This window comes from Megalopta genalis, chromosome 1, assembly GCF_051020955.1.
Source record: "Megalopta genalis isolate 19385.01 chromosome 1, iyMegGena1_principal, whole genome shotgun sequence".
NCBI classification, from domain to species: domain Eukaryota; kingdom Metazoa; phylum Arthropoda; class Insecta; order Hymenoptera; family Halictidae; genus Megalopta; species Megalopta genalis.
In genome coordinates, this window is record NC_135013.1 from 29,928,165 (window position 1) to 29,938,800 (window position 10,636).

Genomic DNA, 10,636 nt, shown 5'->3' on the forward strand with positions numbered 1-10,636 from the left:
AGTGTGATTTTCCATAACAATTTCCGTATTAATAAAATCATTGTCGTTGCTGAAATAAATTGAAGGAGCGAACGATTTCATGAAAAAATTATATTGAAAGGATTGAATGCACTGAAGAGCGGACAACGTTTTCATGAATCATGGCTGTATTATCATGAGTGGCTAGGGTCTGCCAAAAATGTTGGAACTTGAACTATAGTACCATAGATATGGGAAAACAGAAATACTTCAAGCATTGTTAATAGTATTAATTAACCATTTAATTTAACAGTAACTAGATCGCGAATATTTATGGAAAGTGAAAATTCTCTTAATGAATTGTGAGAAACGTCAGTTCTGTAAACACGTACTTCTGTTTCCAATAATTTCGATAAAATGAATTAAATGAAAAAAGAATTATTCGACTCTTCTAATGTCTTTATTGTTCGATATTTCGCTTAGACAATCTCGGCATAAGTGCATAAAATCCGCCGTCTAATAATGACCCAATAGCGTCACAGATCCAACGTAGTTGTGCATCTGAAAAAGAAAAAAATATTTACGCTATTAACGCCGGAATTGATTGCCATCGCGTCCTGCATTTAAACATTCGATTGAAAACTCAGGAATACGCGAAGCCAGTCACTGATAACTAGAGATGATGGATAGCAGACCGAACACAATAGCGCCTAAGTGGTCGTCGCGACGAGCCGCGCGCAAGCCTACGACGACGCGAAAATTAAAAGTGGCCGCAGGTGTTTAGCCGGCGCAATGAGTCGCGTCGATTATTTATAAACGTTGCGTAGTCCCCACGAATAAACCGAAGTAAAAGCTTCTGCAATAAGATAATGGCCAGTTAACGATGAACGCGTTTGCCGTACACATTGCCGTTGCGATGAAGAATAACCGACGGCTCCCCGTGACTCACTGTACGCGCGTACACGCGCCGCGGATTCCGGATCCGGTTTGCCCTTTTTTCGAGCTAATGAATTTGCGATCGCGACGCTCGATTAGTTTTCTATTGCGTCCCCGCGCATCCCTGTATCGACGTACCGCGACATGAACGAAACAGGACAGCCTCTGCTGCAAGCAAAAATCAAAACTCCGAATATGGCAACGCGGACGGCGTACACAAAGAGAGAGAGAGAGAGAGAGAGAGAGAGAGAGAGAGCGTTGTATTTTTCCTCGGAAACTGATTAGTCGGTTCTTGTCGTGGAGTCATTCCACGGTGCACGTTGTCGATTACAAAACATCCTGGATATTTTTATTTGATTCCTGCGTTACACAACGTTGCTCGATTTTCTTGATGTTCCGTCCTGTGGTTTCGATCATTCTCTACTTCGTTTCGTGAATATATTTAACCGCAGTAGAACGATTAAAATAATAATAATGTTCAATTTTTAATATTTAATGTTCAATGTTCAATGTTCGATGCTCAAAGCTCAATGCTCAATGCCCAATGCTCAATGCTCAGTGTTCAGTGTTCAATGTTCAATGCTGAATACTCAATGTTCAGTGTTTAATGCTCGATGTTCATTGTTCATTGCTCAATGCTCAATGCTCAATGCTCAATGTTTACTATTCAGAGTTCAGTGTTCAGTGTTCAGTGTTCAATGTTCAATGTTCAATGTCCAATGTCCAATGTCCAATGTTCAATCCTCTATGTTCAATGTTCCATGTCCAATGTCCAATGCTCAATGCTCAATGTTCAATGTTCAATGTTTAATGCTCAATGTTCATTGCTCATTGCTCAATGCTTAACTCTCAATGCTCAATTCTCAATGTTCAATGCTCAATGTTCATTATTCAGTGTTCAGTGTTCAATGTTCAATATCCAATATCCAATATCCAATATTCAATATTCTATACTCTATATTCAGTGTTCAGTGTTCAATGTTCAATATCCAATATCCAATATCCAATATTCAATATTCTATACTCTATATTCAGTATTCAATATTCAATATTCAATATTCAATATTCAATATTCAATATTCAATATTCAATATTCAATATTCAATATTCAATATTCAATATTCAATATTCAATATTCAATATTCAATATCCAATATTCAATATTCAATATTCAATATTCAATATCCAATATTCAATATTCAATATCTAATATTTAATATTTAATAATTTAATATTGAACAATTCTTCAATTCTTAATTTCGCCTTCATTAAGAATTCATTAAGAAACCGCAGTAATACCTACACTCAGTACACTTATACCAACACTCTGGTCGGTGGAACCGCGAAAAGTTGATTGTGCCCGGCGATGGAAAAACGAGGCAGCGAGCAGACGAGTGACGGAGGGGGCAGCTCTCGGTTCCCGCTGCGATATCGAAATAACCCCGGCGACCGGGGACGCGTAGACTCGTTAACCCCCGCGATCCACGATCGGTAACGACGCGACGGGGGCAACGCTTCTATGCTAATCATTCTGACGCCCGTCGCGGCGACGGGATCGGACGCCCGGGACGCGGATCAAGCTAATGACTGGATTCATCATCGGCCTGCGCACCAACCTGTCTGTGATAGACGCGGTCAAGAGGTGTAGAAAATGCCGGATGGATTTAGTCGGACGACATTAGCGTGATGAAACCATGATCATGGTAGTTGGTATTATTCTTGCGGAATAATGTGCAATCACGTGATATCAATTAACGCTTTATCGACTTTTAAAGGATGATAAGAATTGTCGGTACACGTTTCATGGGTACAGAAGCTATATTATCTGACGAATTTTAACGTTTACTGTACACAGAATATAAAAATTTCGTTGCGATCTGACAACTTCGACCGGCTGCAATGTTCAAACTATTTACAGTTTCGCTGGCAAAAATTATTCAATATTCTTCTAACATTGTAAAATAAGCGCTGATGGTGTTTTTTTAAAATTAAAATTACAGCTTACAGGTGGCAAGGAAAGAAAAGCCTAGAAAAGTGTGCACAAAACAGAACTTTAAAAAGAAGCCATAAACAAAATTTTGTCGAGGTGTCGTGCAGCCGAACTATGCCGTGAAGATTATAAACAGTGATACTGTACTTTGAAATCCTAAAAATCCGCTAAATATTGCACTGAACTATGCAATGAACCCAAGACTAAGCTTAAAAATACAAATTCCTTCGATCGATACGAAGACAACGTTTCGCCGGATGTTAAATACGGAAAGTACGCTATAAATAAATGGCAGCTAAATATCGAATTCACGCGCATAGAGCGCAAAACAACTAACGCAAATGTCTGAGAAACCGATGTGAAAATAGCGTCGCGACCAGGAGAGTCTAATGCTGGATGACTAACGCGATCAATGCGCTGTTGAGTGCGAGCAGGACTAATTATTATTTCTTTATAGGAGCGCAGCATGCCGGGTAACGGTGGTGCTTATCATACGTGGAAGTAGCCGGGGGTAATAAAACGATCTTTCCGTTGGTCAGCCGCGAACAACATCGTTTTACGATGGGAATCCGCCGCTGATACACGATCCGGCAACGATTCCATGTGGAGCACGTGTAATTACAGCGAACGTGGAACAGTCCGGATTGTAAACGGTGTAACACGGATCCCCGCGGTAAACCGTGCATAAATTCCGTACGGCATTCCGTCGGACCCGAGACACCACCGCGTCAACCTTGACACCGGAGTCTGCGCGAACTTCGGGCATAATATGATTTGCATCGTCGGAGTCCCGGTGCCTGGACGTTCGCGCGGCCGCTTTTATGTCCGCGTAAATCACGATATTAGAATCATTCGCCGCGGTCTCCATAAATTAATTAATCCGTTTGCGTCCTGACGCGAAATATTCTGAAACGATGTCGTTGGTAGTTACCGGTGCGTTTTACTGCCCGACGCGAACGAGTCGATTCCGCTGCAACGACGTGTAAATTCCCGTGCAACCGCAATAAGAACAACTGCAATTTTATTCGGCACCCTTGCCGGCAAGTTATGCATGAAATCTAGATGCGAATTACGGCGCAGCCGGGATCGATGTGCTATTTTTTCTTCTTTTTTTTTGTTTTAGCAAAATCGATGTCCATTTTGTCCAGAATATGATTAACAATTTATCGAATCAATGTTATATACAAGGTGTCCCAAAAATGTCTCGCAATCTGGAGGTGACGGGTTCCTCGGATCATTTGAAGCAGTTTCTTCCTTTACAAAAATTTTCTCCGGGGCACCGTTAACCAGTTATTAACGAAAAACAGTGACCAATGAGAGGCGAGCTCGGCTGGCGCGAGACGACCGAGCCAATGAGCGGAACCGGGCTTCGTGCGCTGGTTGGCTGGGCCGCCTCGCGTCAGCCGTACTCGATTCTTATTGGTCACTGTTTTTCGTTAATAACTCGTTAACGGTGCCTCGGAGATCATTTTTGTAAAGGAAGAAGTTGCTTCGAATGACCTGAGGAAGCCGCCACTTTCGGATTGCGAGACATTTTTGGGACACCCTGTATATATATTTTTTAATATAAAAGTTAATATAAAATTAATACTCGATACTCTCGATAATCGAGAACAGAAAGGAAGTAAAATATTCTCTCTTTAATCATTTTAAAGTGATAAATTATAATCTACATATTAATTAATTCGTTACTACCATTTTGTTACCTACTCTATTTTGTAACAATGTGTCGTAATAATCGTTTCTTCGGATATTTATATAATCGTCGTTCGCAGAAATAATATTCCGTTGCATCCTCGACAAGCATCAAACCGAGCTTTGTTATTTTAAAAAATGCACAGCTAGATGCTTCGTCGATGCATCAAAATGTCTACGGTGTACTATGAATTTTATTAACAGAGTGTACAGAGATCCTAAAGAATCGTGAACGAAGAATCGAAATGATGAGAGACAGAGGGAGAGAAAGAGAGAGAGAGAGAGAGAAAGAGAGGGGAGAGAGAATGAAAATTTCTTCGCCGTGGGAATAAATATTTATGAGTCGCGCCGCGTCCGTCGAACGCGGAGTTTCGTTCATTTATCTAGTACGAATGCCATAATCGATATCTCGACGTGACCGTACGGCCCATTGGCCGATCCTCCGATCGAACAAGAACTGGCAGTGCTCTGCGGGACGTGACCGTCCTATTCATCAGCGTGTGCCCACTCTAAACACGCCCAGGACACTTTTCTACGGCGCTGAGACTATTTCGAGAGATCGATACCGGAGTTCTTTTCCACCGGCTTGGCTCCTGGAAGTCCGGAGTGTGGGACCGCGGTGTTCCTGGCGGTCCGCCAGGAATCAAACGGCGCCTACTTTCTTCCAGCCGTGATTTTCCAAGTCGTTCTACGAATCGCTATTCCGAACAGTCCATTTCACGCGCGGGGCTCCATCGCCGCGACAGATCGCCGGCAATATCGAGCGGAATTCTGGAACTGTATTAAACGCCGGCGCTCCTACCATCATTCCTGAAACGAGCTGAAACGACCGGGATCACAGCGGACAGTAATATTTCGGTGTAACAGCGGATACTAAGATAGTTTATTGTGTTGGAAATTAATTGGCAGAAGCGACTTGCTAAAGAGAGTTTTTACTTGCAATAATTTTTGTTAAAGTTTTATCTAGATTGCGTGTAAAAAATGTATATAGTCGCATTACAGTAAATTATCCCTAATTGTTGTTCAATCTGGAAACAAAAATGGACAATTTGAACTCGTTTTTATAATTACCGATTGTCTAGAACTATAAAAACGAGCCGCAAGGCTCGATTAACACTAGATTTACGGATCCCGTCAAAATGGCGGGTCACTAATTTTTAAATTTACGATTATTCATATTGTAAAGATACATTTATTAGTTATTTATTCAATTTATATGTGACTTACAGCAAATGTTATAACAATACTTGTTAAAAACCAGAATTAATGTCTTATTGTTACTTTTATAAACTAATCAATATATTGCTATAATAATATATCGCAACTCTTTCCAAATTGTCCATTTTTGTTTCCAAGCTGTGCGTCAATTAGAGAGAATTTACTGCATTTAGATAGATATAAATAAGACTTGCAATGTTTTAAAGTATTTTATTATTAATCCAATATAGTAGCATAGCACGTTTTTCCAGTTCAAGAGGTTGATCCAACACCAGACGCTGAACATTTCATTCCAAGTTAGTAATATTATAAATATATTCAGTTTCAATTGACGGTCCTTATCTTGTACTGCAAAAATGAATTTAATGCAGTTTATTCGTGGGTGAAAAATAAAGGACACAGTCGAACAAGCACTATCGACAAAAAATATCGAATAAATTATTATTACTAAAACTCAATAGAGAAATACATTTTATCGACATCATTAGAAAAAAGATATTTATTTTATAAAAAAAATATTAGACTAATTCACACATTCTTATGAACACCCTTATTTTGTTACCGAAGACGTGTCCTTTTCATCGAACCCTTAACAATGGCGCGGACAATCTTTCGCATCGATTTATATTCCGAATTGAAAACGCAATTTCTACAAATTTTCCGTACAAATAACAACGCGTACGACGCGCGCCGCACAATAACAATAAATTCATACGAGATTATCAACCTCGGTTCAGCGTAAATAAAACGACGAGACGAAAGCATAAGTGCGCGAAGATCGATGAAACTCCGAACGAATTCCTCCGAATGATTCTGCATTCAACAAAATCGGCCCGCAAAAGTTCATCGCCGCGGCGATCCATAGATCAGAAAAATTCAAAGTACAATGTCGAGAATCCCGGGAAGAAAGTGAACGAATACGAATCGTTATGGTTCTGTTAAATGGCTGGTTTCGGATTGATTTCCGCGGCCGGATGATTGATGAACGTCGAAATCCAGGATGATGGTATCGAACAGTACCGTAAATGGTCTCCCGCGGTGAATTTTTCGACTTTTGATGAAAACGGTGATTCTGCCATTTCTCGTTCCACATACCGATGGCCATAATGAACCGGCGGCCGGCAAAAGCCGAAGGTAATTGCCGGGGTGATTTTTTCCCTGCCCCTCCTCCTCGGGTGGAAACCGCAAGTTGTGTGTACGAAAGGAAAATATGCAAAGTCTCGGTAGTCGATCCCAGATTCAGCAGTGCCTCGCGCTGCTAACGGGACATGTATTTAAGTCTCCATTCACAGGACGGTTGTCCTTTCAGCGGAACAAGCGTCAAGTCTTCGCGGCTTTAACCTCCGAGCTATACTCATTAGATTCTATTAAATTTTACCGAACCTTCCTGGAATCCGCGTACGCTTCAACCTGCCGGGCAATTAAAAACCCTGTCTGTTAATGGCTCGTTAAGCTATCGCGAAATAAGATAAATCCTCCTGGCAGGTGACAACTCGGCCTCGGCTGGAACGGCTTTGTGCGAAGCGGACTACTAGATCGAGAAGTCCATAAATTTTCCGCAATGCCTGGCACCATGGGATTGTCCGCGATCGGGCATCGTAATAAACGGTTGCCACTCGCCTTCATTCGAAAGACATCTGTTTCTCTGCGACAGCGTTTCTTTTCCAGATCTTCTTCTATAACCCCTTCAGCGCGGACCAAAAAAATAAAACGACTCGGTTGTTTGTATTGTTTTCACGGCCTTCGTGTCACAGTCGTGTCATGCGAACGTCGTTCAGATTTTATTACATCCAATTACGTTATATTCGTATTATGAATTCCATGAATATTTTGTGTACATCAAATTTTTATACAGCAGCAAAAGGGTTAGGGCGGTTAAAGGGTTGAGACAGTGTTCTCATGGGAAGAAGTACATTCAAGAACGATTAAAAACGGTTTCATAAGAGCGAGATAAATAAGAGTCGGACTGCTAATTATATTCGAAAAAATTTTCTAACAAATCTATTATATTTAAAATATGAACTGATATGTTATATCTATTTTTAAGAATGAAAAATTCACGTTGTTCCAAAACGGTCCCATAAGAGCGAGATAAATAAGAGTCGGACTGCTAATTACATTCAAAAAAATTTTCTAACAAATCTATTATGTTTAAAGTATGAACTGATATGTAATATCTATTTTTAAGAATGAAAAATTCACGTTGTTCCAAAAAGGACCTGTTAACAGAGTCCCATGACTCTCTGTTTATTGATTTTTATATCACATTAGTAACATCCCCATTAACCCTTTGCACTCGAGTAATGACTCTGTGACACCGTTGAAATTGTTACTCCACGTTCCAAGATAATTTCCATGCCATCGAAAAAAAAGTTTAGATTTAAAAAATTGTTGAAAGCATAACTGTTATATGAATCGCAAGACACAATTTCGTATTCATAGAATGCACTTTATTTCCATAAAATGAAAATAATACTGCAAGACAGAAAAATTATTTCAGATTTACAGTTAGAACGGCTTCGAGTGAAAAGGGTTAATTATATTAATTTACGATCGAATATGGTAACAGGTTCGTTCATTTGTTTATCGAGAAACAAGATTGTGCATGCAATGAACTTAAATTACGATTGAAATGAAAGGTTAATAAAAAAATAATATAAAATAATATTCAAAATCTGTTAATACAAAGAATCGGAAACACCGAAGATAGGAATAATAATACAATACTTTTACACGGTTGTTAAATGGATCGTTTATCCAGCTAGTCAGATGCCCGTAGATCCGAAACTTAATTGGAACAGCTGATCGTCTGGGAATACCGCTTTCCCGCGCGATTTCATAAATCCCTGCGGTACACGATCGAGAGAAGAGCTCGGACACGGAGAGAAAGATCAGCCGAACGACGACGAGTGCTCGATGTACGCTCGGTGTTCGACGAGGAATGCCGAAGCCGGTCCTCGGTTAACCTTCCGATTACCGGTAGTCTTCGGTGTAACAGAGGATCGGAGGAATTTAATGGAACCCGGTGCTTATAGCTCCGAGGTTAAAGACTCGGAAGAGTCATGCCCGGCCTTCTCTCTCTCTCTCTCTCTCTCTCTCTCTCTCTCTCTCTCTCTCTCTCTAGGAATTATGTAACTTATTAGCTGGTATTGAGCCATCGGACTTATTAGGAAGTCCTCCTACATGGAATCGAACCATCTCCACGAAACCGTAGAGACGCGTGAAATACAGTAATTTCTCCCAGAAATGTTCGGAGACTGGAATCGAAATCGGCAAATCTGAGAATACTAACTAATTACAACTACAGTTGATACTAACTACCCGATTATTCGAGCCTTGCGACTCGTTTTTATAGTTGTCGAGGTTATATAACTAATACAACTATAATTGATACTAAGTACGCGATTATTCGAGCCTTGCGACTCGTTTTTATAGTCGTCGACGATCGGTAACTATAAAAACGAACCGCGAGACTCGAATGATCGCATCTCTCCTCTTCCCAAATTGTCCATTTTTGTGCGCAATCTGAGCGTCAATTGACGAGAATTTACTTACTTTTCTTTTTTTCTTCTTCATTACAGAGTAGACTTTATGGAAATTATAAAAATTATAGCAATGCAGAAAAACTTGATAATACAGTAATGTCTCCCTAACTGACGCTCAGATTGTGCAGAAAAATGGACAATTCGGGGAAGAGGAGATACGATTATCTGAGCCTTGCAGCTCGTTTTTATAGTTGTCGACATTTCGTAACTATAAAAATGAACCGCAAGGATCAAACAATCGTATCTTCTCTCTCTCTAAATTGTCCATTTTTGTGCGCAATCTGAGCGTTAATTAAAGAGACATTAGTGTACTGCTATTTTATTTGTACAAGAAACTTTTTAGCCAATGGATGAAACTTTGCTTTTACTTTAGCTGTAAACTTAGCTTTAATGCATCTGCACAATATAAACAGACACAATTGTTGGGAATATAAGTAGCTAGTAAAATTGCAACACAAAATGTCAGGCATTTTATAGTGCACCGTTTTAAAGCACGAACATTTTAGGGTGCATAAAACACACCAATTTTCTCTGATATTTTAAATTCTCAATATCGTCCTTCATTTTTACGTCACATATTCCGATCGACCACGTTGTGGTTCGCGCTATTGTCTCTCATTGGTCGGTGTTTTTCATTAATAACTCGCAAACAAAGCTGCAAATTGCATTTTTGCAAAGGAAAAAGTTACTTAGAATGACCTCAGCTACTCCACATTTCCGGAATGCGAGACATTTTTGGGACATCCTGCGTATAGTGACTTATTGGGTTGGCAACTAAGTAATTGCCGATTTCAGTTACAGATGTCTCTCACTCCCATTTTTATGATATCCGTAAATGTTATATTATAAAATTACTATTATTATTATTATGTTATTTTTTATTATCCGTGAATGTTAGCAACTGGACAAATTGAATGCAGCGGTCAAGGAAAAGCGACCAGAATTGGTCAATCGTAAAGGTGTCATTTTCCAGCAGGACAATGCTAGGGCAATGCTGATTTCAGTTATAGATGTCTCTCACTCCCATTTTTATGATATCCGTAAATGTTATATTATAAAATTATTATTATTATTATTATGTTATTTTTTATTAGCCGTGAATGTTAGCAACTGGACAAATTTAATGCAGCGGTCAAAGAAAAGCGACCAGAATTGGTCAATCGTAAAGGTGTCATTTTCCAGCAGGACAATGCTAGGCTGCACACGACTTTGTCCACTCGGCAAAAATTGATGAATATTGGTTGGGAATCGATGTTACACCCACCATATAGCTCTGATCTCGCGCCATCGGATT